The 23780-nt window shown below is 43.9% G+C and overlaps 1 long non-coding RNA gene across 1 annotated transcript; it reads right to left on the bottom strand.

Moving 5' to 3' along the window:
• Positions 1-1022: 1022 nt before the first annotated feature.
• On the bottom strand, positions 1023-19425 carry LOC130292604 (uncharacterized). The gene is made up of 3 exons (XR_008848156.1): positions 19333-19425; positions 5378-5572; positions 1023-1224 (listed from the first exon to the last, which is right to left on the bottom strand). It is a non-coding gene; the product is annotated as an uncharacterized LOC130292604 (long non-coding RNA).
• Between the last annotated feature and the right edge of the window lie 4355 nt (positions 19426-23780).

The raw sequence follows: 23780 nt of genomic DNA, 5'->3' as shown, positions 1-23780 counted from the left end.
TCCTGCTCTGGACAGTTCCTAAAATGGACAGTGGTGTCAGCAGAGAGCACTGTGGTCAGACAGAAAAGAAATCAAAAAAGAAAAGAACTTCATCTGTAGCATGCAGCAGCTAAGTACTGGGAAGTTTAAGATTTTTAAATAGAAGTTATTTACAAATCTATTTAAAGGGGAACTTCTGTGGAATTTTTTTTTTCAAATCAGTTAGTGCGAGAAAGTTAAACAGATTTGTAAATTACTTCTATTTAAAAATCTTAACCCTTCTAGTACTTATCAGCTGCTGTAAACTAAAGCTATACTACAGAGAAATTTGGTAAGTTCTTTCCAGCCTGTGCAGGAACTGTCCAGAACAAGAGGCGAAGTCTATGGGGATATGATCCTAATTTGGACAGTTCCTTACACGGACAGAGGTGTCAGCAGAGATCACTTTGTCAGACAGAAAATAAATTCACAAATGTCTCTGTTTTATACAGCAGCTGATAAGTACTGGAAAGATTAAGATTTTTTAATAGAAATAATTTACAAATTTGTTTAACTTTCAGGCACCAGTTGATTTGAAAACATTTATCTTCTTGTTTCCACCGGAGTTTCCCTTTAACTTTCTGGCACCAGATGATTTTTATAAAATTGTTTTCCACTGGAGAACCCCTTTAAAGAGAAACATTACCTCTAGGGAACCATAAAAACAGGCAACCCTGTGGATTTACTATAGTGCATCACAACAAATTAGAGTAATAAGAGTTGAGCAGTGGTCTCAAACGGTGGCCCTCCAGATGTTGCAAAACTTCAACTCCCAGCATGCTGGCTGTCTGGGCATGCTGGGAGTTGAAGTTTTGCAACATTTGGAGGGCCACAGTTTGAGACCACTGCCATAGAGTTTCCCCGTTAGAAGCAATTCATTTTTTTTTCCAGTCTTGTAAACCTGCTCTTAGTATTTACTTTTAGCTTTCTCCCTATTTCAAAGAAATAACTATTAAGATTAATTTACTTAAGGCAAGAAAATAAAACACATAATCCAGATTTTCTTTAAGGCAGATTACTGTTAATACATGATATGACATAAATTATACATCAATAGTGCTGGATATCTAACCACGCGGGTGAAGATCAGGATTCATCTTCTGTAGAGAATTAGCAGAGAATGTAGCAGGTAATACTTCTTAATCCTAAAATGATATGAACTGTTCAATGAAAATCTCTTCTGGTTTCCAGACTTAGTGTATATGTCTATAAAATAAAAAAAATGAAAAGCTTTTTTAATCTATTATTTAAGAATTCAGCCGACATGCATGGAATACATAGAGGAAACTGTAATGGGAAAAATACTGAATATACAGAAGGTGATACCAGCTGGGTGATCATGGAGAAGACCATAAGAGAACCAATAAGAGGGTCTGACAAGGGGCAGTCTTCTTTAAACTACTTAAACAATGCTTATGAGCCACTCTGGACTCTGAATCTATTTTTTCACGCACAGATTTTATCGACGATCGGTGTAAAAATGGCCACATAGCGAACAAAAATCCACTCATAAAATCAAATATGGCGGCAAATTTTAATTTTCAAGATTTAAAACTTGGGTGATTCTTCTAAAAACAACACCACAACTATAATCAGTCATGTTTGGTATTACAACTGGGCTCAATTAACTTCAATTAAACTGACCTGCAATACCACACACAAACTGAGGACAAGAGTGGTGCTGTTTTCATTTGAAACCAGCTATGTTTTTCGAATTCTGCATAACCTCCACCAACTGGTTTTTGTTTCTTCATTTTTGGCTCCTCACCATCTTGGAACTCTATATCGCTCTTTAATTTTTCCATCCACAGAGCTATATGAAGGCTTGTTTTTTGCAGGACCAATTGTACTTTATAACTACACCTTTCATTTTATTATAACATATTCTCCAAACCACCCCAAGTTTTGGGGGTGTTCCTTTTTACAAAGTGCACTTTAAGGTTAAACTGACGTTGGGGAGTAAGAGAAAAGTGATATATAATTTATTTAACATTTGTTTTATTTCACTCTATAAAACTGGTTTTAATATGCTTAAAGGGGTACCCCGCCCATAGACATCTTATCACGGGGACCCTGCCACTGGGATCACAGCGATCTCCGTGCAGCATCGGCATTCTGTAGGCATGAATGGTGGGGGGCGTTACATCCTGAGGGGCGTGTCGTGAAGTCATGTCTTTAGTCCCAGAAACTCAGAGGTTTCTGAGACTGGAGCAGCTGCATGGAGATTGCGGGGGTCCCAGAGGCGGGCCCCCCGCAATCAGACATCTTATCCCCTATCCAAAGCATAAGATGTCTATGGCGGAATACTCCTTTAAATCGCCCTATTCTGACTCCAATAACTTTTTTATTTTTCCCCTCTATAAGTTTTGCCCTGATTATTAGTTTATATTGGAGTAATTTGGGCTTATCTGGGACTTTTGGTCGCTTTTTTCATAGTTTTTTTCAATTCTGATATTTGATGATTTTTAATCTTGCGGATGTGTTGATACTAAATAAGTTAAAGGGATATTCCAGGAATTTTTTTTTTTATTTGACTATGCTACAGGGGCTGTAAAGTTAGTGTAGTTCATAATATAGTGTCTGTACCTGTGTGTGGTGGTTTTCTCACAATTCTTATGTGATTTTCACCCCAATATTTATGTTTAACAGCATACAAAATGACTGTTGTCTCAGATTTTTCCCAGATTGCAATGCGGCCGAGACCTGACTCACTAGTCAGCTGATGACAAATGTCTGCTTCAATGGGTGGAGCAATCGCTTGGTGGGAGAGAGATCAATCTGCAACTATTGCAACAGCTGTAGGCACCCTGATTGAAAACCACAGGTCTTTTGAATGGATGCAGCTCATTTATGTTTCAATGGGTGGGGTGGCTGATGTGTGAGAGGAAGTAAAATGGAATTCTGGTATTTGTAGAAAATGAAGGAAATTCAAACAGGAAATACCAGTTCACAAAAAGCTAGCCACAGTGTTATGGTAATCTCACAACATAGCCAATAGAGACTTTTGTTTATATTAGGGTGTTTCATTTTGTAAGGCAAAAAATAAAAAGTGAAATTTTGCAGACTTTGCTTATGCCTCGAGTCTCAGTGACGTAAAATATATCTATAGCAAATTTCAAGAAGATTGGATAATATTTAGAGGTTGCACACTTTGATTAGTTTTGTAACAATAGGCAAAAAATATGATTTTTCAATGTTAATTTTATTGGGAAAACTAGAAATCACAAACTTAAAGTAATATTAAAACTAGACACTAAGATTAGTAGGTAGCATGATAGGTGAAACGTGTTATAATAATCAACGTTGAACTATGCAATCCCTTCTTTTGTTTGCTTGGTGACGGCTTTTCTATGATGCTCAAAAGAGATGAGCGAACTTACAGTAAATTCGATTCGTCACGAACTTCTCGGCTCGGCAGTTGATGTCTTATCCTGCATAAATGAGTTCAGCTTTCAGGTGCTCCGGTTGGCTGGAAAAGGTGGATACAGTCCTAGGAAAGAGTCTCCTAGGACTGTATCCACCTTTTCAAGCCCACCGGAGCACCTGAAAGCTGAACTCATTTATGCAGGAAAAGTCATCAACTGCCGAGCCGAGAAGTTCGTGACGAATCGAATTTACTATAAGTTCGCTCATCTCTAATGCTCAACTACCCTCAACAAGAATTGTTTTTGTTGTTTTTCCCTGACCGATTCGTTAAACTTTTTTATCAGAGCAATTCCTCTTTCTGCAGTATCATTGACCACGTTAAAGGGGTACTCTGGTGAAAAACTTTTTTTTTAAATCAACTGATGCCAGAAAGTTAAACAGATTTGTAAATTACTTCTATTAAAAAATCTTAACCCTTCCAGTATTTATCAGCTGTTGTATACTACAGAGGAAATTATTTTCTTTTTGGATTTCTTTTCTGTCAGGACCCCAATGCTCTCTGCTGACACCTCTGTCCATGTCAGGAACTGTCCAGAGCAGGAGAAATTCCCCATAGCAAACATATGCTGCTCTGGACAGTTCCTAAAATGGACAGAGGTGTCAGCAGAGAGCACTGTGGTCTTGACAGAAAAGAAATCCTAAAAGAAAAGAATTTCCTCTGTAGTATACAGCCGCTAATAAGTTCTGGAAGGATTAAGAATTTTTAATAGAAGTAATTTACAAATCTGTTTAACTTTCTGGCACCAGTTGATTTAAAAAAAAAGTTTTCCACCGGAGTACCCCTTTAAGCTGTGAGCATTCACATGGCTTCTTAGAGAATCACTGCAGTATTCTGTCATGTTGTGGATCCCAAACAATTCAAAGAACGTCTTTGTTTTATTAGTAACAAAATGGCTCAGAACTAGGTTTTTACCCTTTTTACCCTTTTTTCAAAAAGTAGGTTTTTACCCTCTAATCATTTCATTTACTTTTTCTTTGCAGGTTTAGTTCAACATTTTTAGTCATATTTTCCTTATCAGCCTGAGCAATACGTTTGTCCAAAAAAGCCAATCCTAAATTTGTTTCTGACAGATACCAAAGGTATTTCTTAACAACTGTGAGAGCACTTTTTTGACGTCTGCATCTGGGTAAGTGCTCAGAAGCTGTAGCACATCCAAATAATTATTTCGAGTCCATGGACTTACAATTGCCCCTTGCCAAAAGCGAACATATATGAGGCTGACAAAATGTGCAAACCTTTGCATTCCTTTCAATTCTTGTTGAGGAATATTCCACTGTTTAGTGAAGAGGACAATTTTAAGTGCATATATTGCCTGTGCCATCCACCTTGCTTGATGCAGAGCCCCTGGGATCCTGAAACTAAATATTAGAAATTTCACTAGTTTGAGATGAAAGTGATCAATGTGTGCAACCCCAAAATATTATTACATAGACAATTTACATTATTACAAGGATAATATACATCTTTGGAAAAATGAAACCCTAATATATAGATATAGATATATATGTATATATAGAAGAAAGAATGTCCGTAGCACGCAGGTTCAAAAAAATCCAAAGATTCATTCCATAAAGAGTGCCCGTTAGCAACGTTTCAGCCAGCTCACCTGGCCTTTCTCAAGCTCAGTAAAATTGTGCACAAACCCACTTTATATTAGGGTACCAATCTAATGCCAACAGTGCAATTAATATATCAATCAAGTGAGAAAAATATCACAAAATCATACAAATCAATATACAGTATTACAAATACACATCAAACGCAATATAGTGCAAATACATATCACATCAGAGCATATACAATATTCACATATGCATTACTGTGCTCCACATATCAATATCCCATATCATAAGGATCATGATCAGTTAATCTATCACATCCTTGTGCAATTAAAAACAATAGCTTACAGTTCTCATGGGAGCGCTCACTCACCGGGACGCATGTGTCCTGCCGTTTGTAAACAAAACTACTGCGCTTGGGCGCCGAACGCGGATATCAGCGTTCGCATGTTGTACTGAAGTCATTTCCGGAGGGGATTACGTGTATACAGAGCGTGGCGGTGACCTAGGCAACCTTGTTCTTTCTCCTCGCGCGTGTCTGCAGCGATTCTGAGCAAGTCATAGACATCTAGCATAAGGGAATAATAATAGAAAAAAAGAAATAGATAATAATAAAATAAAAATTAAATAACATGTAAGTATATAACAGTCTCTGTGTGCTCTCCCATAATCTGATGAGTGCATACACCATATTGTGTCCAATATAGAGACTGCTATATAGAGACTGCTATATACAAGCTTCTAGGACATGCTGCTTTCTTTTTTACATGTTTATGGTCTATAGGCGTCTATACACTCTACAATTGCGGATATGGATTTAGTCACAATGGCAACCGGTATGTCTTCTTCTACTGCTATTAATACTATGAGTGTCTTTTCATACACGGATGTGGACATTTCACACATCTTGGGGAGTGTGTCGGAGGATGCTACATTTCTACACACCCCCTCAATTATTGCTATCCAACGGAGCTATGAATTTGGCACCAAAAAATTGTTACATTTGCAATTTCATCTCACCATGTTGGCTAAATACTACAAAGTTCAAAGGATCCCGAGGGGTCTTCGATCCCAGCCCAGGGACAATGCCTATGTCAATGATACAGAGTACCGGAACAGATTTGCAGCAATTTCAAATAAGTATGCCATGCATCTCATGCTTCTCCAGATGAAGTTCTTACAGCAAGACATTGTTAAGATTAAATTATCAGTAACGGAATTGGATGCCACAATGAAAATAATTTATCTGAATTGGACTATTATGGACATTTATCAATGGGTTTAGTCAGGTTTTCTTTACTATAATTGTCGCAAAATTGTCGCAACTGCGACTACGCGATTTTTCGTGCGACATTTTGACTGGAAAGCGAGAAAAGCAAGTTTTCCAAAAATTAACTATGTAGTAATAATTTAACAGCGTTAAAAATTGACTAAATTTACTCCAGCTCAAATATGGAGCAGAAAAAGCTACTACCAAAGTAAAAAAGGAAAAATTGCTTACGTGAAAGAAAATTATCAACAGGCTGAAACCAGTTGATAAATAAGTCACACATAAGCAAAAAAAAAGTAAGGAAAAAATTACTAAAAAAAAGAATACATAAGCAAACATTGATAAATGTCAATCTATGAGAGTACTCTCAATAAACAAAAAGAATTTCTGGTAAAACTAAGGAGTAATTTGGAGGGCACAAAAAACGTAAGTGGCACCGTGATCTACAGGACTATGCATCGGGTAAAATTTGCAATTGGGGATCCCCATTTATCAATTATCAAAGAAATAAGAGGGTCAAAAATTATACAGAGGATGTCAATTTCTTCAAAAATAGCAATACACGGGATGAAAGGAGCAATGATGGAATTACACGTCAACAGCCTTTTTTAGGGCTACGAGAACCCCAAGGAGATGTAGTCGGCGGAGCGGCAGAAAACATGGCCGCAGGTACAAAAACACAGAGCCGGAAGAACACAGGGACTCCACAGAACAAGCCATCCAAACGGAAATGAATAACATAGTGGTGAATATTTCATCAAAGGAACTCTCTATGGACCAATTGAAACTACTACAGAAGGGACTGAGTTTCTGTCCGAGCATTGCCATGGACTGGTCCCAATTGGAACTGGACTTTTTACAGTTTATTCATAAATTGAGACTTAAACTGTGGTTTTCTTCTAAAACTATAACTGCTGTGCCTGCTACTAGTGTTTCTGTCTCTACCTTACTTTTATTCACTTCTAGTGAAAGAACCATGAAGCTATAAGAACTAGGACTGAAAAATGTCCTAACATTGAGACTCAACATTGAGACTCATTCTATTGATACATATGCAGAATGTGTTAAGAGAGATTTTGTTAGACTTAGATGTAAAAATTCACAACATTTATGCATTTATGGCACTTGTCCATGACCGCGATCTCATCATTAAGCCAGCTGACAAGGGTGGTGCGGTTGTGGTGATGGACAAGTGTCAATACATCAAGGAGGCCGAGAAGCAGCTACATGATGTCAGTGTTTATAAAATTCACTCTTAAGATCCTAAGAGTGAGATTGAAACCAGGATTAGGACTGTTCTAGATAGTGGTCTAAGCAGTGGGCTAATTGATGAGGATACACATACATTCCTGATTGTCTTATTTCCGGTTACACCACAATTATATTTATTGCCCAAAATACATAAGGACCGCAATAACCCATACGTTTGAAAAGCCATACGTTTGAAAAGAATGATAAATCTCCTTCAGAGAGTTCAAAACACCAGACAGGAAAACGGATAAATCTGAACATACTCCAGAACAAAACAGGAATAAGCTTAATCCCCTAGAAAAACCTTCGGTAGACACAGGAATAACAATAAACGAGATCTATCGCTAAACAGGAATTATCGCAATCCCTCCAAACACCTCCAGTAGACACGGAGTCCCCATGGACAGGTAACGGGGATGCCAAGTTACAACTCAGAAAAAAGGATACAAACAGATATAATTATAGAACACTGTTCACACTGAACACAAGAAAGGAATAATCGCAATCCCGTCAGAGGGTATTGTTATTCCTGCGTCTACTGGAAGTGTTCTGACGGGATTGCGATTATTCCTTTCTTGTGTTCAGTGTGAACAGTGTTCTATAATTATATCTGTTTGTATCCTTTTTTCTGAGTTGTAACTTGGCATCCCCGTTACCTGTCCATGGGGACTCAGAGGGTATTGTTATTCCTGCGTCTACTGGAAGTGTTCTGAGTCCCCATGGACAGGTAACAGGGATGCTTAAATACACAGGATATAATATAGAACACTGTTCACACTGAACACAAGACAGGAATAGCAATCCCTCATGGGATATGAAAAGTAGATGTTACGCCGAGCGCTCCGGGTCCCCGCTCCTCCCCGGAGCGCTCGCAACATCCTCGCTACGGCAGCGCCCCGGTCAGATCCACTGACCGGGTGCGCTGCGATACCGCCTCCAGCCGGGATGCGATTCGCGATGCGGGTGGCGCCCGCTCGCGATGCGCACCCCGGCTTCCGTACCTGACTCGCTCTCCCTCGGTCCTGTCCCGGCGCGCGCGGCCCCGCTCCCTAGGGCACGCGCGCGCCGGGTCTCTGCGATTTAAAGGGCCACTGCGCCACTGATTGGCTGTCACGATGCCGGCTGGCAGGTAGTGGATCCTCTGTGCCAAAGAGGGATTGGCGTGGACCGTGCTAGTGGATCGGTTCTAAGCCACTACTGGTTTTCACCAGAGCCCGCCGCAAAGCGGGATGGTCTTGCTGCGGCGGTAGTGACCAGGTCGTATCCACTAGCAACGGCTCAACCTCTCTGGCTGCTGAAGATAGGCGCGGTACAAGGGAGTAGACAGAAGCAAGGTCGGACGTAGCAGAAGGTCGGGGCAGGCAGCAAGGATCGTAGTCAGGGGCAACGGCAGGAGGTCTGGAACACAGGCTAGGAACATACAAGGAAACGCTTTCACTGGCACGATGGCAACAAGATCCGGCAAGGAAGTGCAGGGGAAGTGAGGTGATATAGGGAAGTGCACAGGTGATAACACTAATTGGAACCACTGCGCCAATCAGCGGCGCAGTGGCCCTTTAAATCGCAAAGACCCGGCGCGCGCGTGCCCTAGGGAGCGGGGCCGCGCGCGCCGGGACAGGACTGACGGGGAGCGAGTCAGGTACGGGAGCCGGGGTGCGCATCGCGAGCGGGCGTTACCCGCATCGCGAATCGCATCCCGGCTGGGGGCGGTATCGCAGCGCCCCGGGTCAGTGGATCTGACCGGAGCGCTGCAGTGAGGAGAGTGTAGCGAGCGCTCCGGGGAGGAGCGGGGACCCGGAGCGCTCGGCGTAACAGTACCCCCCCCCTTGGGTCTCCCCCTCTTCTTAGAGCCTGAGAACCTGAGGAGCAGACTTTTGTCTAGGATATTGTCCTCAGGTTCCCAGGATCTCTCTTCTGGACCACAACCCTCCCAATCCACTAAAAAAAAGGTTTTTCCTCTGACCTTTTTGGATGCCAGAATCTCTTTGACGGAGAAGATGTCCGAGGAGCCGGAAACAGGAGTGGGAGGAACAGATTTGGGAGAGAAACGGTTAATGATAAGTGGTTTAAGAAGAGAAACGTGAAAGGCATTAGGAATACGAAGAGAAGGAGGAAGAAGAAGTTTGTAAGAGACAGGATTAATCTGGCACAAAATTTTGAAAGGACCAAGATAGCGTGGTCCCAACTTATAGCTAGGGACACGGAAGCGGACATATTTAGCGGAGAGCCATACCTTGTCTCCAGGGGAAAAAATGGGAGGAGCTCTTCTTTTCTTATCCGCGAACTTCTTCATGCGTGATGAAGCCTGTAAGAGAGAATTTTGGGTCTCTCTCCATATGATGGAAAGATCACGAGAAATTTCATCCACAGCGGGCAGACCAGAGGGCAAGGGGGTAGGGAGGGGGGGAAGAGGGTGACGGCCGTACACCACGAAAAATGGGGATTTGGAGGAAGATTCAGAGACTCTGAAGTTATACGAGAATTCGGCCCATGGTAGAAGATCTGCCCAGTCATCCTGGCGGGAGGAAACAAAATGTCGTAAATAATCACCCAAGACCTGGTTAATTCTTTCTACTTGTCCATTGGATTGAGGATGATATGCAGAAGAAAAATGTAATTTAATCTTGAGTTGTTTACAGAGAGCCCTCCAGAATTTAGACACGAATTGGACGCCTCTATCCGAGACGATCTGCGTGGGCAACCCGTGAAGACGAAAAATGTGTACAAAAAATTGTTTAGCCAACTGAGGCGCTGAAGGAAGACCAGGAAGAGGGATGAAATGTGCCATTTTGGAGAATCGATCAACGACCACCCAAATAACAGTGTTGCCATGGGATGGGGGTAAGTCAGTAATAAAATCCATACCAATCAGAGACCAAGGCTGTTCGGGGACAGGCAGAGGATGAAGAAAACCAGCGGGCTTCTGGCGAGGAGTCTTATCCCGGGCACAGATAGTGCAGGCTCGCACAAAGTCCACAACATCCGTCTCCAGAGTCAGCCACCAATAGTAGCGAGAGATGAGTTGCACAGATTTCTTGATGCCCGCATGACCTGCGAGATGGGAAGAGTGGCCCCATTTGAGGATTCCGAGGCGTTGGCGTGGAGAAACAAAAGTCTTTCCTGGAGGAGTTTGCTTGATGGAGGCTGGAGAAGTGGAAATCAGGCAGTCAGGAGGAATGATGTGTTGCGGAGAGAGTTCAACTTCAGAAGCATCCGAGGAACGAGAGAGAGCATCGGCCCTAATATTCTTATCGGCAGGCCGAAAGTGAATTTCAAAATTAAATCGGGCAAAGAACAGAGACCACCTGGCCTGGCGAGGATTCAGCCGTTGGGCAGACTGGAGGTAGGAAAGGTTCTTGTGATCGGTGTAAATAATAACTGGAAATCTTGATCCCTCCAGCAGATGCCTCCATTCCTCAAGTGCTAATTTAATGGCTAGAAGCTCACGATCCCCGATGGAGTAGTTCCTCTCCGCCGGAGAGAATGTCCTCGATAAAAAAACCACAAGTAACAGCATGCCCGGAAGAATTTTTTTGTAGAAGGACAGCTCCAGCTCCCACAGAGGAGGCATCAACCTCCAATAGGAAGGGTTTAGATGGGTCAGGTCTGGAGAGCACGGGAGCCGAAGAAAAGGCAGACTTGAGTCGTTTAAAGGCGTCTTCCGCTTGAGGAGGCCAAGACTTGGGATCGGCATTTTTTTTGGTTAAAGCCACGATAGGAGCCACAACGGTAGAAAAATGTGGAATAAATTGTCTGTAATAATTGGCGAACCCCAAAAAACGTTGGATAGCACGGAGTCCGGAGGGGCGTGGCCAATCTAAGACGGCAGAGAGTTTGTCTGGATCCATTTGTAGTCCCTGGCCAGAGACCAAGTATCCTAGGAAAGGAAGAGATTGGCATTCAAACAGACATTTCTCTATTTTGGCATAGAGTTGATTGTCACGAAGTCTCTGAAGAACCATACGGACATGCTGGCGGTGTTCTTCTAGATTGGCAGAAAAAATCAGGATATCGTCCAGATATACAACAACACAGGAGTATAAAAGATCACGAAAAATTTCATTAACAAAGTCTTGGAAGACGGCAGGGGCGTTGCACAGGCCAAAGGGCATGACCAGATACTCAAAGTGTCCATCTCTGGTGTTAAATGCCGTTTTCCATTCATCCCCCTCTCTGATGCGGATGAGATTATAAGCACCTCTTAAGTCCAGTTTGGTAAAGATGTGGGCACCTTGGAGGCGATCAAAGAGTTCAGAGATGAGAGGTAGGGGGTAGCGGTTCTTAACCGTGATTTTATTAAGACCGCGGTAGTCAATGCAAGGACGTAGGGAGCCATCTTTTTTGGACACAAAGAAAAATCCGGCTCCGGCAGGAGAGGAGGATTTACGGATAAAGCCCTTTTTTAAATTTTCCTGGACGTATTCAGACATGGCAAGAGTCTCTGGGGCGGACAGAGGATAAATTCTGCCCCGGGGTGGAGTAGTGCCCGGGAGGAGGTCGATAGGACAATCATAAGGCCTGTGAGGAGGTAGAGTCTCAGCTTGTTTTTTGCAAAAAACATCCGCAAAGTCCATATAGGCCTTAGGGAGACCGGTTACGGGAGAAACCACAGAGTCACGGCAAGGGTTACTGGGAACCGGTTTTAGGCAGTCCTTGGAACAAGAGGACCCCCAACTCTTGATCTCCCCAGTGGACCAATCCAGGGTTGAGGAGTGAAGTTGAAGCCAGGGAAGTCCAAGGAGAATTTCAGAAGTGCAATTGGGAAGGACCAAAAGTTCAATCCTCTCGTGATGAGGTCCGATGTGCATTAGAAGAGGCTCCGTGCGGAAACGTATGGTACAGTCCAATCTTTCATTGTTTACACAATTGATGTAGAGGGGTCTGGTGAGACTGGTCACCGGGATGTTGAACCTGTTGACGAGAGAGGCCAAAATAAAATTTCCTGCAGATCCGGAGTCCAAGAAGGCCACAGCAGAGAAGGAGAAGGCAGAGGCAGACATCCGCACAGGCACAGTAAGACGTGGAGAAGCAGAGTAGACATCAAGGACTGTCTCACCTTTGTGCGGAGTCAGCGTACGTCTTTCCAGGCGGGGAGGACGGATAGGACAATCCTTCAGGAAGTGTTCGGTACTAGCACAGTACAGGCAGAGATTCTCCATGCGGCGTCGTGTCCTCTCTTGAGGTGTCAGGCGAGACCGGTCGACCTGCATAGCCTCCACGGCGGGAGGCACAGGAACGGATTGCAGGGGACCAGAGGAGAGAGGAGCCGGGGAGAAGAAACGCCTCGTGCGAACAGAGTCCATATCCTGGCGGAGCTCCTGACGCCTTTCGGAAAAACGCATGTCAATGCGAGTGGCTAGGTGAATGAGTTCATGTAGATTAGCAGGAATTTCTCGTGCGGCCAGAACATCTTTAATGTTGCTGGATAGGCCTTTTTTAAAGGTCGCGCAGAGGGCCTCATTATTCCAGGATAATTCTGAAGCAAGAGTACGGAATTGTACGGCATACTCGCCAACGGAAGAATTACCCTGGACCAGGTTCAACAGGGCAGTCTCAGCAGAAGAGGCTCGGGCAGGTTCCTCAAAGACACTTCGAATTTCTGAGAAGAAGGAGTGTACAGAGGCAGTGACGGGGTCATTGCGGTCCCAGAGCGGTGTGGCCCAAGACAGGGCTTTTCCAGACAGAAGGCTGACTACGAAAGCCACCTTAGACCTTTCAGTGGGAAACTGGTCCGACATCATCTCCAGGTGCAGGGAACATTGGGAAAGAAAGCCACGGCAAAACTTAGAGTCCCCATCAAATTTATCCGGCAAGGATAGTCGTAGACCAGAAGCGGCCACTCGCTGCGGAGGAGATGCAGGAGCTGGCGGAGGAGATGATTGCTGAAGCTGTGGTAGTAACTGCTGAAGCATAACGGTCAGTTGAGACAGCTGTTGGCCTTGTTGCGCTATCTGTTGCGACTGCTGGGCGACCACCGTGGTGAGGTCAGCGACAACTGGCAGAGAAACTTCAGCGGGATCCATGGCCGGATCTACTGTCACGATGCCGGCTGGCAGGTAGTGGATCCTCTGTGCCAGAGAGGGATTGGCGTGGACCGTGCTAGTGGATCGGTTCTAAGCCACTACTGGTTTTCACCAGAGCCCGCCGCAAAGCGGGATGGTCTTGCTGCGGCGGTAGTGACCAGGTCGTATCCACTAGCAACGGCTCAACCTCTCTGGCTGCTGAAGATAGGCGCGGTACAAGGGAGTAGACAGAAGCAAGGTCGGACGTAGCAGAAGGTCGGGGCAGGCAGCAAGGATCGTAGTCAGGGGCAACGGCAGGAGGTCTGGAACACAGGCTAGGAACATACAAGGAAACGCTTTCACTGGCACGATGGCAACAAGATCCGGCAAGGAAGTGCAGGGGAAGTGAGGTGATATAGGGAAGTGCACAGGTGATAACACTAATTGGAACCACTGCGCCAATCAGCGGCGCAGTGGCCCTTTAAATCGCAAAGACCCGGCGCGCGCGCGCCCTAGGGAGCGGGGCCGCGCGCGCCGAGACAGGACTGACGGGGAGCGAGTCAGGTACGGGAGCCGGGGTGCGCATCGCGAGCGGGCGCTACCCGCATCGCGAATCGCATCCCGGCTGGGGGCGGTATCGCAGCGCCCCGGGTCAGTGGATCTGACCGGAGCGCTGCAGTGAGGAGAGTGTAGCGAGCGCTCCGGGGAGGAGCGGGGACCCGGAGCGCTCGGCGTAACATTGGCGCAGTGGTTCCAATTAGTGTCTTCACCTGTGCACTCCCTATGTATACCTCACTTCCCCTGCACTCCCTCGCCGGATCTTGTTGCCCTTGTGCCTAGTGAAAGCGTTCCCTTGTGTGTTCCTAGCCTGTGTTCCAGACCTCCTGCCGTTGCCCCTGACTACGATCCTTGCTGCCTGCCCCGACCTTCTGCTACGTCCGACCTTGCTTTTGTCTACTCCCTTGTACCGCGCCTATCTTCAGCAGTCAGAGAGGTTGAGCCGTTGCTAGTGGATACGACCTGGTTACTACCGCCGCAGCAAGACCATCCCGCTTTGCGGCGGGCTCTGGTGAACACCAGTAGTAACTTAGAACCGGTCCACTAGCACGGTCCACGCCAATCCCTCTCTGGCACAGAGGATCCACCTCCTGCCAGCCGGCATCGTGACAGTAGATTCAATCAATACAGGTACACGATTAGAAAAAAGAGAACAGATCTGCCGTGTCAAAACACTTTGTTGAAAAGGGACATGGTGAGAATGATCTAAAATTCACGATCATTGACCATGTCCCCCCCCCCATTGAAATGGGGGGAGTGACTTGAACATACCTTGTTATTCAGTACAAGATTGATGTTTCTTTTGAAGAAAAGCTGTATTTCTATCATTCTAATTTTGTTCTCTTTGCTTACAATGACTTCATGAGACTAATTTACACTCACCGGACTATGTTAATGTATTTTTATTAATAAATGATTATATTGATTTTTGATTATTTAGTCACGTGATGTGAGATTAGCGACTATATACAAGAGCGTGGTAATATGGCGGTTGATATGGCAACTATTCATCTTAGTGTATCATTATTTTTTCATCATATTTATTTTTATTTAAAAAATGTTTTTTTCATTTTTACATATTATTTATCATTAATTATCTTTATTTAATTATTATTATTTTTTTTGTTTGTTTATTTGCGGTCGTGGTCAGATACTAGTGTCCAGGAATAGTCCCAAAAGGGTACTTTTTGGTGGGTAATTTTTTTGATCTCCCTGGGTAACAGTCTTATTGATGGGACTCCGGGGTGGTCCAGAATTGTCCCGACATATATTGTGCCGGGTCTTGGTCCCTGCACCTGCCTGACTAACCTGCAATGTGCGATTTTCTAAATTGGACACAATATGGTGTATGCACTCATCAGATGATGGGAGACCACACAGAGACTGCTATATACTTACATGTTATTTAATTTTATAATTTATTTTATTATTTTCTATTTATTTCTTCTATTATTATTCCCTTATGCTAGATGGCTCTGACTCGCTAAGAATCGCTGCACGCACGCGTGAGGAGAAAGAACAGGGTTGCCTAGGTCACCACCACGCTCTGTATACACGTACCTCCCCTCTGGAAATGACTTCAGTACAACATGCGAAAGTTGATATTCGCAGTCGACGAGCGTGCCCTTATATAAAGTGGGTTTGTGCACTATTGTACTGATCTTGAGAAAGGCCAGGTGAGCTGGTTGAAATGTTGCTAATGGACACTCTTATTTTTATTGAGAGGAGAACCAAAAAGTAGGACTTGCTTGGCCCTTGGTGCCCGTCCGGGCGAGACAGACAGGCCAGGGCCTGATGGGAACAGGTAGCTGTTCCCATCAGCCCCTGGCCTGTCTGTCTCGCCCGGACGGTTTAAAGGCCAGTTGTTTTAATGAACCACTACCGGCTGGAATTAATACTTGGGGAATAGGCGCCAAGGTCCAAGCAAGTCCTACTTTTTGGTTCTCCTCTCACTAATGCTGCACTAAGACCTGGAGGTCACGGTGAAGGACGCCCAGGCTGCCGCCTGTACTTTCAACTACAAACCCCAGCAAGTCCACAAGCTCATCAAGGTGTTGTGCCCTCAGCACAACGCTACGCGGTAAGGTGCAAAAGACACGCTCACACGCCAACCCACCTTATTATTCTCCACTAGGAGCGCATCTCTTTTTTTTATATATAACTCTTATTTTTATGGAATAAATCTTTGGATTTTTTTGAACCTGCGTGCTGCAGACATTCCTTCTTCTGTATACTACATGGGCCCGTGATCCAGGTCTGCATTCTGTGTGCACCATTCTTTATACAAGCTTCTAGGACATGCTGCTTTCCACTTTACACACACATATATATATATATATATATATATATATATATATATATATATATATATATATCTGTGTGTGTGGGAAAGATTCAGCATAACTTGTGATTTATTTATGTAAATCGATGTGCTCCTTCTGGGCTATGTATTTAAGTGGGCGGTCCTAATATGTGGTGCACAGGTAGCTGTCAATCACTGAGTAGGCCTGCCTACTTGACTATTATACTAATGGTAAGTTGGCTAATTTAGCGAAGAGTGAATGGGAGAATATACACTGTCTATGTATATGTTTACTATTATATTTCCCATATATTCCAACAAAGCCAATTTTGCATATTACCCTCTCTGCTGTTTCATAAGCCCTCCAGAAATGTGTTATGCTTAATATAGAGAGGACACTGAAACCCCTTTGATTCCAGGTTCCAAGTGCTTGGCCTAAGGAAGAGGACATACTGTGTATCCAGATTTCTGTATATGAAACCTTATGCTGACCTCTAATGGGCTCAATTGAAAGTGTCATAAGTGAAAAATGAAAGTAGAACAGTGCTGACATATGCTCTAAGAATCCTCTTATTAGCAAAAAAAATCCCTAAAATTAGTCATTGGGGAAACTTAGATTAAGATATAATGTACTGCTGGAAAATTCTAGGGTAAGTTCACAGAGTTGGGTCCAAAAGTCTAAGGCCACATAGAATATCCATGATTTCGCTTATTCACGTCTGGAAATAAATAGTAAGTTTAAACATGTTGAAAAGATGTTTTAAAGTAAAATGAAAATATGAATACATTTTACTATGGGAATCTATCTGCATGTAAATGTACAGGAATACAGATGCATATATAACATACGTTCAGCAGCACTGTTCAAATGTTACATAATGTGGTTGAAAAAAAGACACGTCCGCATGTATATCTGCATGTATATGGGGAATGTACAGCTCAAAATCGGTATAAGGGTAAGGTCACACTTGCTGAATTTTGCTGCTGCGTATTTTCCCACCCATTAAAGTACCGTATTTTTCGCCCTATAGGATGCACCGGCGTATAAGACACACCCTATTTTTAGGGGCAAAATCTAAAAAATTTAAAAGATTTTTAACCCAATAGTGGTCTTCAACCTGCGAACCTCCAGATGTTGCAAAACTACAACTCCCAGCATGCCCGGACAGCCGTTTGCTGTCCGGGCATGCTGGGAGTTGTAGTTTTGCAACATCTGGAGGTCCGCAGATTGAAGACCACTGCATAGGAGGTAATACTCACGTGTCCCCGCCGCTCCGGACCCGTCACCGCTGCCCTGGATGTCGCTCCATCGCTGTCGCCGTGTCCCCGTCGCTCTGCTGCCGGCCTGCTGCTGAACATCTCTGCTGCCGTCCGGGTATCCTCGCTCTCCGTCACCATCATCACGTTGTTACGCACGCCGACGCACATACGCGACGACGTGATGACGAGGAAGGAGAGCGCCGGCCATACAGGGGATCCTTGAACGGAGAAGACACCGAGGAGGCAGGTAAGGTCCCTCCCGGTGTCCTGTAAGGACTAACCCGGGTATTCAGTCTGGCTGTTCGGGACCGCCGCGGTGAAATCACGGCGGTCCCCAACAGCCCGACTGAACAGCCGGGTTAGTGTCACTTTCCTTCAGACGTGGCGGTCAGCTTTGATCGCCACGTCTGAAGGGTTAATACAGGGCATCACCGCGATTGGTGATGTCCTGTATTAGCCGCGGGTCCCGGCCGTTGATGGCCACAGGGACCGCCGCAATAGGGGTGTATTCGCCTTTTAAGACGCACCGACTTTCCCCCCCCAGTTTTGGGGAAGAAAAAGTGCATCTTATACGGCAAAAAATACGGTAGCTAAATTATCTACAAATTTTGTTACCCATTGACTTCAATGGCTAGGGAAATACGCAGCAGCAAATATGCAGCAAAATGCGCGATGTGTCCCCCTACCCTAAAATGAACTCAAAAGTATTTAATGTGGAAGTCATCGGATGCATTCTGATCTGTTAAGGTTGCACACCCTAAGCCGTAGCCAGGGGCAGACAGACACTCAGGGGCCCCAAACCAAATAAAGAAAGGGCCTCCAGGGAGACTCCGTCCCTGGCCACACTGCTGTCACAACCCCTATCCTACCGTGCCCCACACATACACACAAAATATATATATATATATATATATATATATATATATATATATGTTCATGTCATATTTCATATATAGCTTTGTGCTAGCAGTGTGCTGCTGTAATTCTTTTGCTTGTGTTTGTTGTTTAGCCGCAGCAGCATCAACCTGTATGCCTGGTCCATGCAATAGTTGTGTATCAGAATGCGCTGACTTGTACCTTTTTTGCTTTGCACATGTGGGGGGAGTGGCTACCTCCATGTTGGTTCATGCAACCCACCCATTCTATAAGGTGCTGGATGTGTCACACCTTGCAAGCCTGGTAACTGAATGTTCAGAAGCATATCCATAGTGTAAGGTCCATGCAATATAGCATATGATATTTCATATATATTTCATATTTGTGCTAGCAGTGTGCTGCTGTAATTCTTTTGTGTGTGTGTATATATATATATATATATATATATATATATATATATATATATCACATTAAAGTAGGTAACATAATTTTTCATGACCAATAATAACAGTATACAAGGAGGACATATATATCACCACACAATAACTGGATAATACCACCATACTGTACTGAATAAAACCACTATACACAGACCACTATTCCCCCATATAGTGTATATATAGTGATAGATATCAGCTGTACACAGGATCTGTAAACTATATAAGTGATTATATACAGGACCATATGGACGTGGATATCAGCTGTACACAGTTCTGTATACCATAGAAGTGATTTTATACAGGACCATAGAAAGGTAGATACCATCTTTACACCATACAAGTGATTACAATTACATCTTGAGAACTCACAGACTTTTTTACTAATCGGCGGTGTCCTCTTTCTTTTTCTTCTCCGTCTGGATCAGACCGCCATGTCAACTTCTATCCAAAACTCATCTCTTAACATCTGCAGGACAAATATGTTAGACTCTGCATTTTTCCAGTGCTGTCTCCTCCTCTACACAATCTCCCCATCTATAGGCCCCAAAGTGTTATAATGTCCTCCTTCGTCTCCTCCACAGAAAAGGGCAGGTAGGTAGGTAGCCAATTATGTAGGTAGGTAACTAGCCAGGTAGTTAGTTTGCCAGGTATATGGGTCAGGTGGTTAGGCAGTCAGGTATATGGGCCAGGTAGTTAGGCTGCCAGGTATGGGGGGCAGTTGGTTAGGCAGCCAGGTATGTGGGGCCCCCTCGCCACCAAGTTGAAATAAAAAAAAAAGTAAAAAGCTCCACAGTGCAGGTGCCGATGAGTGACATCTCCAGCACCTGTACTGCGTGGGGGCGGAGATCATGTCTTCTCTCAGTGCAGGCCACAGATGCAGCTCACACAGAGAGGAGGGTTTCAGCTGTATGCGCGCTCGGGTGCCTGGGGATCCAGGATGTTACACGGCCAGGCCCTCGGTAAATGTCCAAACGGACCATCTGGTCAGTCCGCCCCTTGCCCTAGCTCAGTGCTTTCCAACTAGGGTGCTTCCAGCTGTTGCAAAACTGCAACTCCCTGCGGCTGTCCGGGCATGCTGGGAGTTGTAGTTTTGCGACAGCTGGTGGCACCCTGGTTTGGAAGCACTGCTCGAGCTGTTGGCTATTGTTCACCACTTTCATAAATCCCATTGTCTATTGTGCAACATTTTTTGGACTGGTAAAGAGAAAATGTAGAAATGACTGATGGGATGTCACGGGGATCGCCACTGTATTTATTAATAGTCATGATTCTGGGTCGTCATCTTATTTTACAAAGATAACACTCAGCAGTTATTATATCAGCATTTTCTGGACATGTGAGGAGCACAGTGCAACCACAGATAGAAGCAGCTGATAGGTTTCAAGACAGCATTGTGACCCCTCTCTTTCAGCTTTCTTAATAACAATTAGACATTTTTATTTTTTGCATATTTTATTAAGTGAAAATTCCCTCCAAAAATTCCCTCCATTTTGGCACCCATAGTCCAGTCACATACTGTACATGCATGTGCCTCTGAGGCAAACAGAACATTATATATGAATCTGACATAAAATGTGGCATGCTCTAATACAGTGGTCTGCAAACGGTAGCCCTACAGATGATGCACAACTACAACTCCCAGCATGGCCAGCAAGGGCATGCTGGGAGTTGTAGTTTTGCAACATCTGAAGGGCCACCTTTTGGGGAACACTGCTCTAACACATACAGTATCCCACATTAGTGAGTTCACCCCTCACATTTTTTGTAAATATTTTATTCTATCTTTTCATGTGACAACACTGAAGAAATGACCTTCTGCTATAATGTAAAGCAGTGAGTGCACAGACTGTATAGGTGTTTAATGTTGTGTCCCCTCAAAATAACTCAACACACAGCCGGTAATGTCAACATTTTGGCAAGAAAAGTGAATACACTCCTAAGTGGAAATGTCCAAGTTGAGCCCAATTGGCCTTTTTTCCTCCCCAGTATAATGTGACTCATTTAGTGTTACAAGATCTCAGGTATGAATTGGGAGCAGGTGTCTAAAAATGGTGGAAGTTCAACATGGCACCTCATGGCAAAAAACTCTTTGAGGATCCAAAATAAAAATAATTGTTGCTCTACATACAGATGGCCTTATCTATAAGAATATTACCAAGACTCTGAAACTGAGCTGCAACACTGTGGACAAGACCATACAGCGGTTTTACAGGGCAGGTTTCACTCAGAACAGGCCTCTCCATGGTCAATCACAGAATTTGAGTGCACATGCTCAGCACCATATCCAGAGATTGTCTTTGGGAATTGACGTATGAGTAATGCCAGCATTGCTGCAAAGGTTGAAGGGGTGGGGGATGTCAGCCCGTCAGTGCTCACACACTTCACTCTGAATCAAATTGGTTGGCATGGCTGTTGTCCCAAAAGGAAGCCTCTTCTTAAGATGAAGCACAAGAAAGCCCACAGTCAGTCTGCTGAAGACAAGCAGACTATAGAGAAGGATTACTGGAACCATGTTCTGTGGTCTGATAAGACCAATATACATGTATTTGGTTCAGATGGTGTCACGTGTGTGTGGAGGCAACAAGGTGAGGAGTACAAAGACAAGTGTGTCTTGCCTACAGTCAAGCATGGTGGTGGGAATGTCATGGTCTGGGGCTGTATGGCACTGAGAAGATATAGTTTATTCAAGGAACCATGAATGTCAACATGTCCTGTGACATACTGAAGCAGAGCATGATCCTCTACCTTCAGAGACCGGGCCGCAGGGCAGTATTCCATCATGATAAGGGCCGCAAACATCTCCAAGACCACCACTGCCTTCCAAAAAAAGCTAAGGTAATAGAAGGACTGGTCAAGCATGTCTCCAGACCTAAACCCTATTCAGCATCTGTGGGGCATCGTCAAACGGAAGGTGGGGGAGCACAAGGTCTCTAACATCCACCAGCTCTGTGATGTCATCATGGAGGAGAGGATGAGGACTCCAGTGACAAACTGTGAAGCTCTGGCGAACTCCATGCCCAAGAGGCTTAAAAGGGTACTCCACTGAAATTTTTTTTTTAAATCAACTGGTGCCAGAAAGTTAAAGAGATTTGTAAATTACTTCTAGTTAAAAATCGTAATCCTTCCAGAACTTATCAGCTGCTGTATGCTCCACAGGAAGTTCTTTTCTTTTTTTAATTTATTTTCTGTCTGACCACAGTGCTCTCTGCTGACACCTCTGTCCATGTCAGAAACAGTCCAGAGTAGGAGCAAATCCCCATAGCAAACCTATTCTGGTCTGGACAGTTCCTGACATGGGCAGAGGTGTCAGAAGAGAGCACTGTGGTCCGACAGAAAATAAATTAAAAAAGAAAATAACTTCCTGTGGAGCATACAGCAGCTGATAAATAGTGGAAGGATTAAGATGTTTTAATAGAAGTAATTTACAAATCTCTTTAACTTTCTGGCACCAGTTGATTTACAAACAAATTATTCAAGGCAGTGCCTTTAAGGCAGTGCTGGAAAGTAATGGTGACCACACAAAATATTGACACTTTGGGCTCAGTTTGAGAATTTCCACTCAAATTTTGTTACCAAGGTTTAGACATTAATGGTTGTGTGCTAAGTTATTTTGAGGAGACACAACATTAAACACTGTTATACAGGCTGTGCACTCACAATTTTATATTGTAGAAGAGGGTAATTTCTTCAGTGTTGAAACCAATGCGTAGAAAAAACAGAAGCCAGTGCACTCACCCGATCAGCAGAACTTCTTTATTTCATAGTACAGCAACGCACATACTGAAAGTGGTTCTGGATGCAATCCCCGTGCAGATAGTGCAGAGAAGTTACTAGGCAGGGACGTTCACCGAAGCACAACGGTGCCGTTTCAGCCGATGGGCGTTTCTTCAGGCGCACTCGGTGACCTCATCCCGCTACAGGTACGTGACTTAAATAGAGGTGTGTTACCATGGAAGCCCAAATACACAATAACAATACATACACATGCAAATCCTGTTAAAATCATCGTTACCTGGTTGCTTAGAGAAAAACACTTAATTTGTTTCTGTCGTTGAAGCCCATAGGACCTACAGCGTCAAGTCTGCTGATCCATCTGGCTTCCCGACAGAGCAGATCTTTTTTTCTGTCTCCACCTCTCTGGTGGGGTTTGATGCACTCAATCCCTGCGAACTTCACGCACTTGGCGTTGTTCGCATGGACCTGTTCCATATGTACTATAAACCTAGTCGCTCCTACCTTGGTTTTCAAAGATATAAAATGTTCCTTAATGCGAATGTGTAGCTTTCTTTCTGTCTTTCCCACATAAAACATTCCACAGGGACAAATCATTAGGTATACTACATATTTTGTTTGACAAGTTATCAACTCTTTAACCCTTATATCTTTGCCACCTATGTTCATGTGGGATACTGCCAAGTTTTGATCACAAATACTACAGTGATGACATTTAAAGTTACCTTTTGGTTGCGCTTTCGCTAACCAATTCTTTTCTCTTTTTTGGTTGATGTTATCCATCCTTTTAATAAAATTGCCTATAGTTCTATTACGACGATAGGTAAACAAAGGGCCTTCTTTGACATATTGAGCTAGATGTTTGTCCTGTTCTAACATATACCAGTGTTTGGAGATGGCTCGTTTTATTACTGAATTGAGGGGGGTATTATCAAAGGAGAAACAGAATTTCTCTGACTTCTTAGTATTTTTACCTTTTTGATACTGTAACTCATTCCGTGGTTTTGCTTCGGCCCTTGTGTATGCCTCTTCAATAGTGTCCATAGGGTACCCCCTATCTCTCAGTCTGGTTTTAAGATCTTCTG

This window comes from Hyla sarda, chromosome 1 (genome assembly GCF_029499605.1).
Source record: "Hyla sarda isolate aHylSar1 chromosome 1, aHylSar1.hap1, whole genome shotgun sequence".
NCBI classification, from domain to species: domain Eukaryota; kingdom Metazoa; phylum Chordata; class Amphibia; order Anura; family Hylidae; genus Hyla; species Hyla sarda.
The sequence above is the reverse complement of the archived record's forward strand: the minus strand, read 5'-3'. Positions and strand labels throughout refer to the sequence as shown.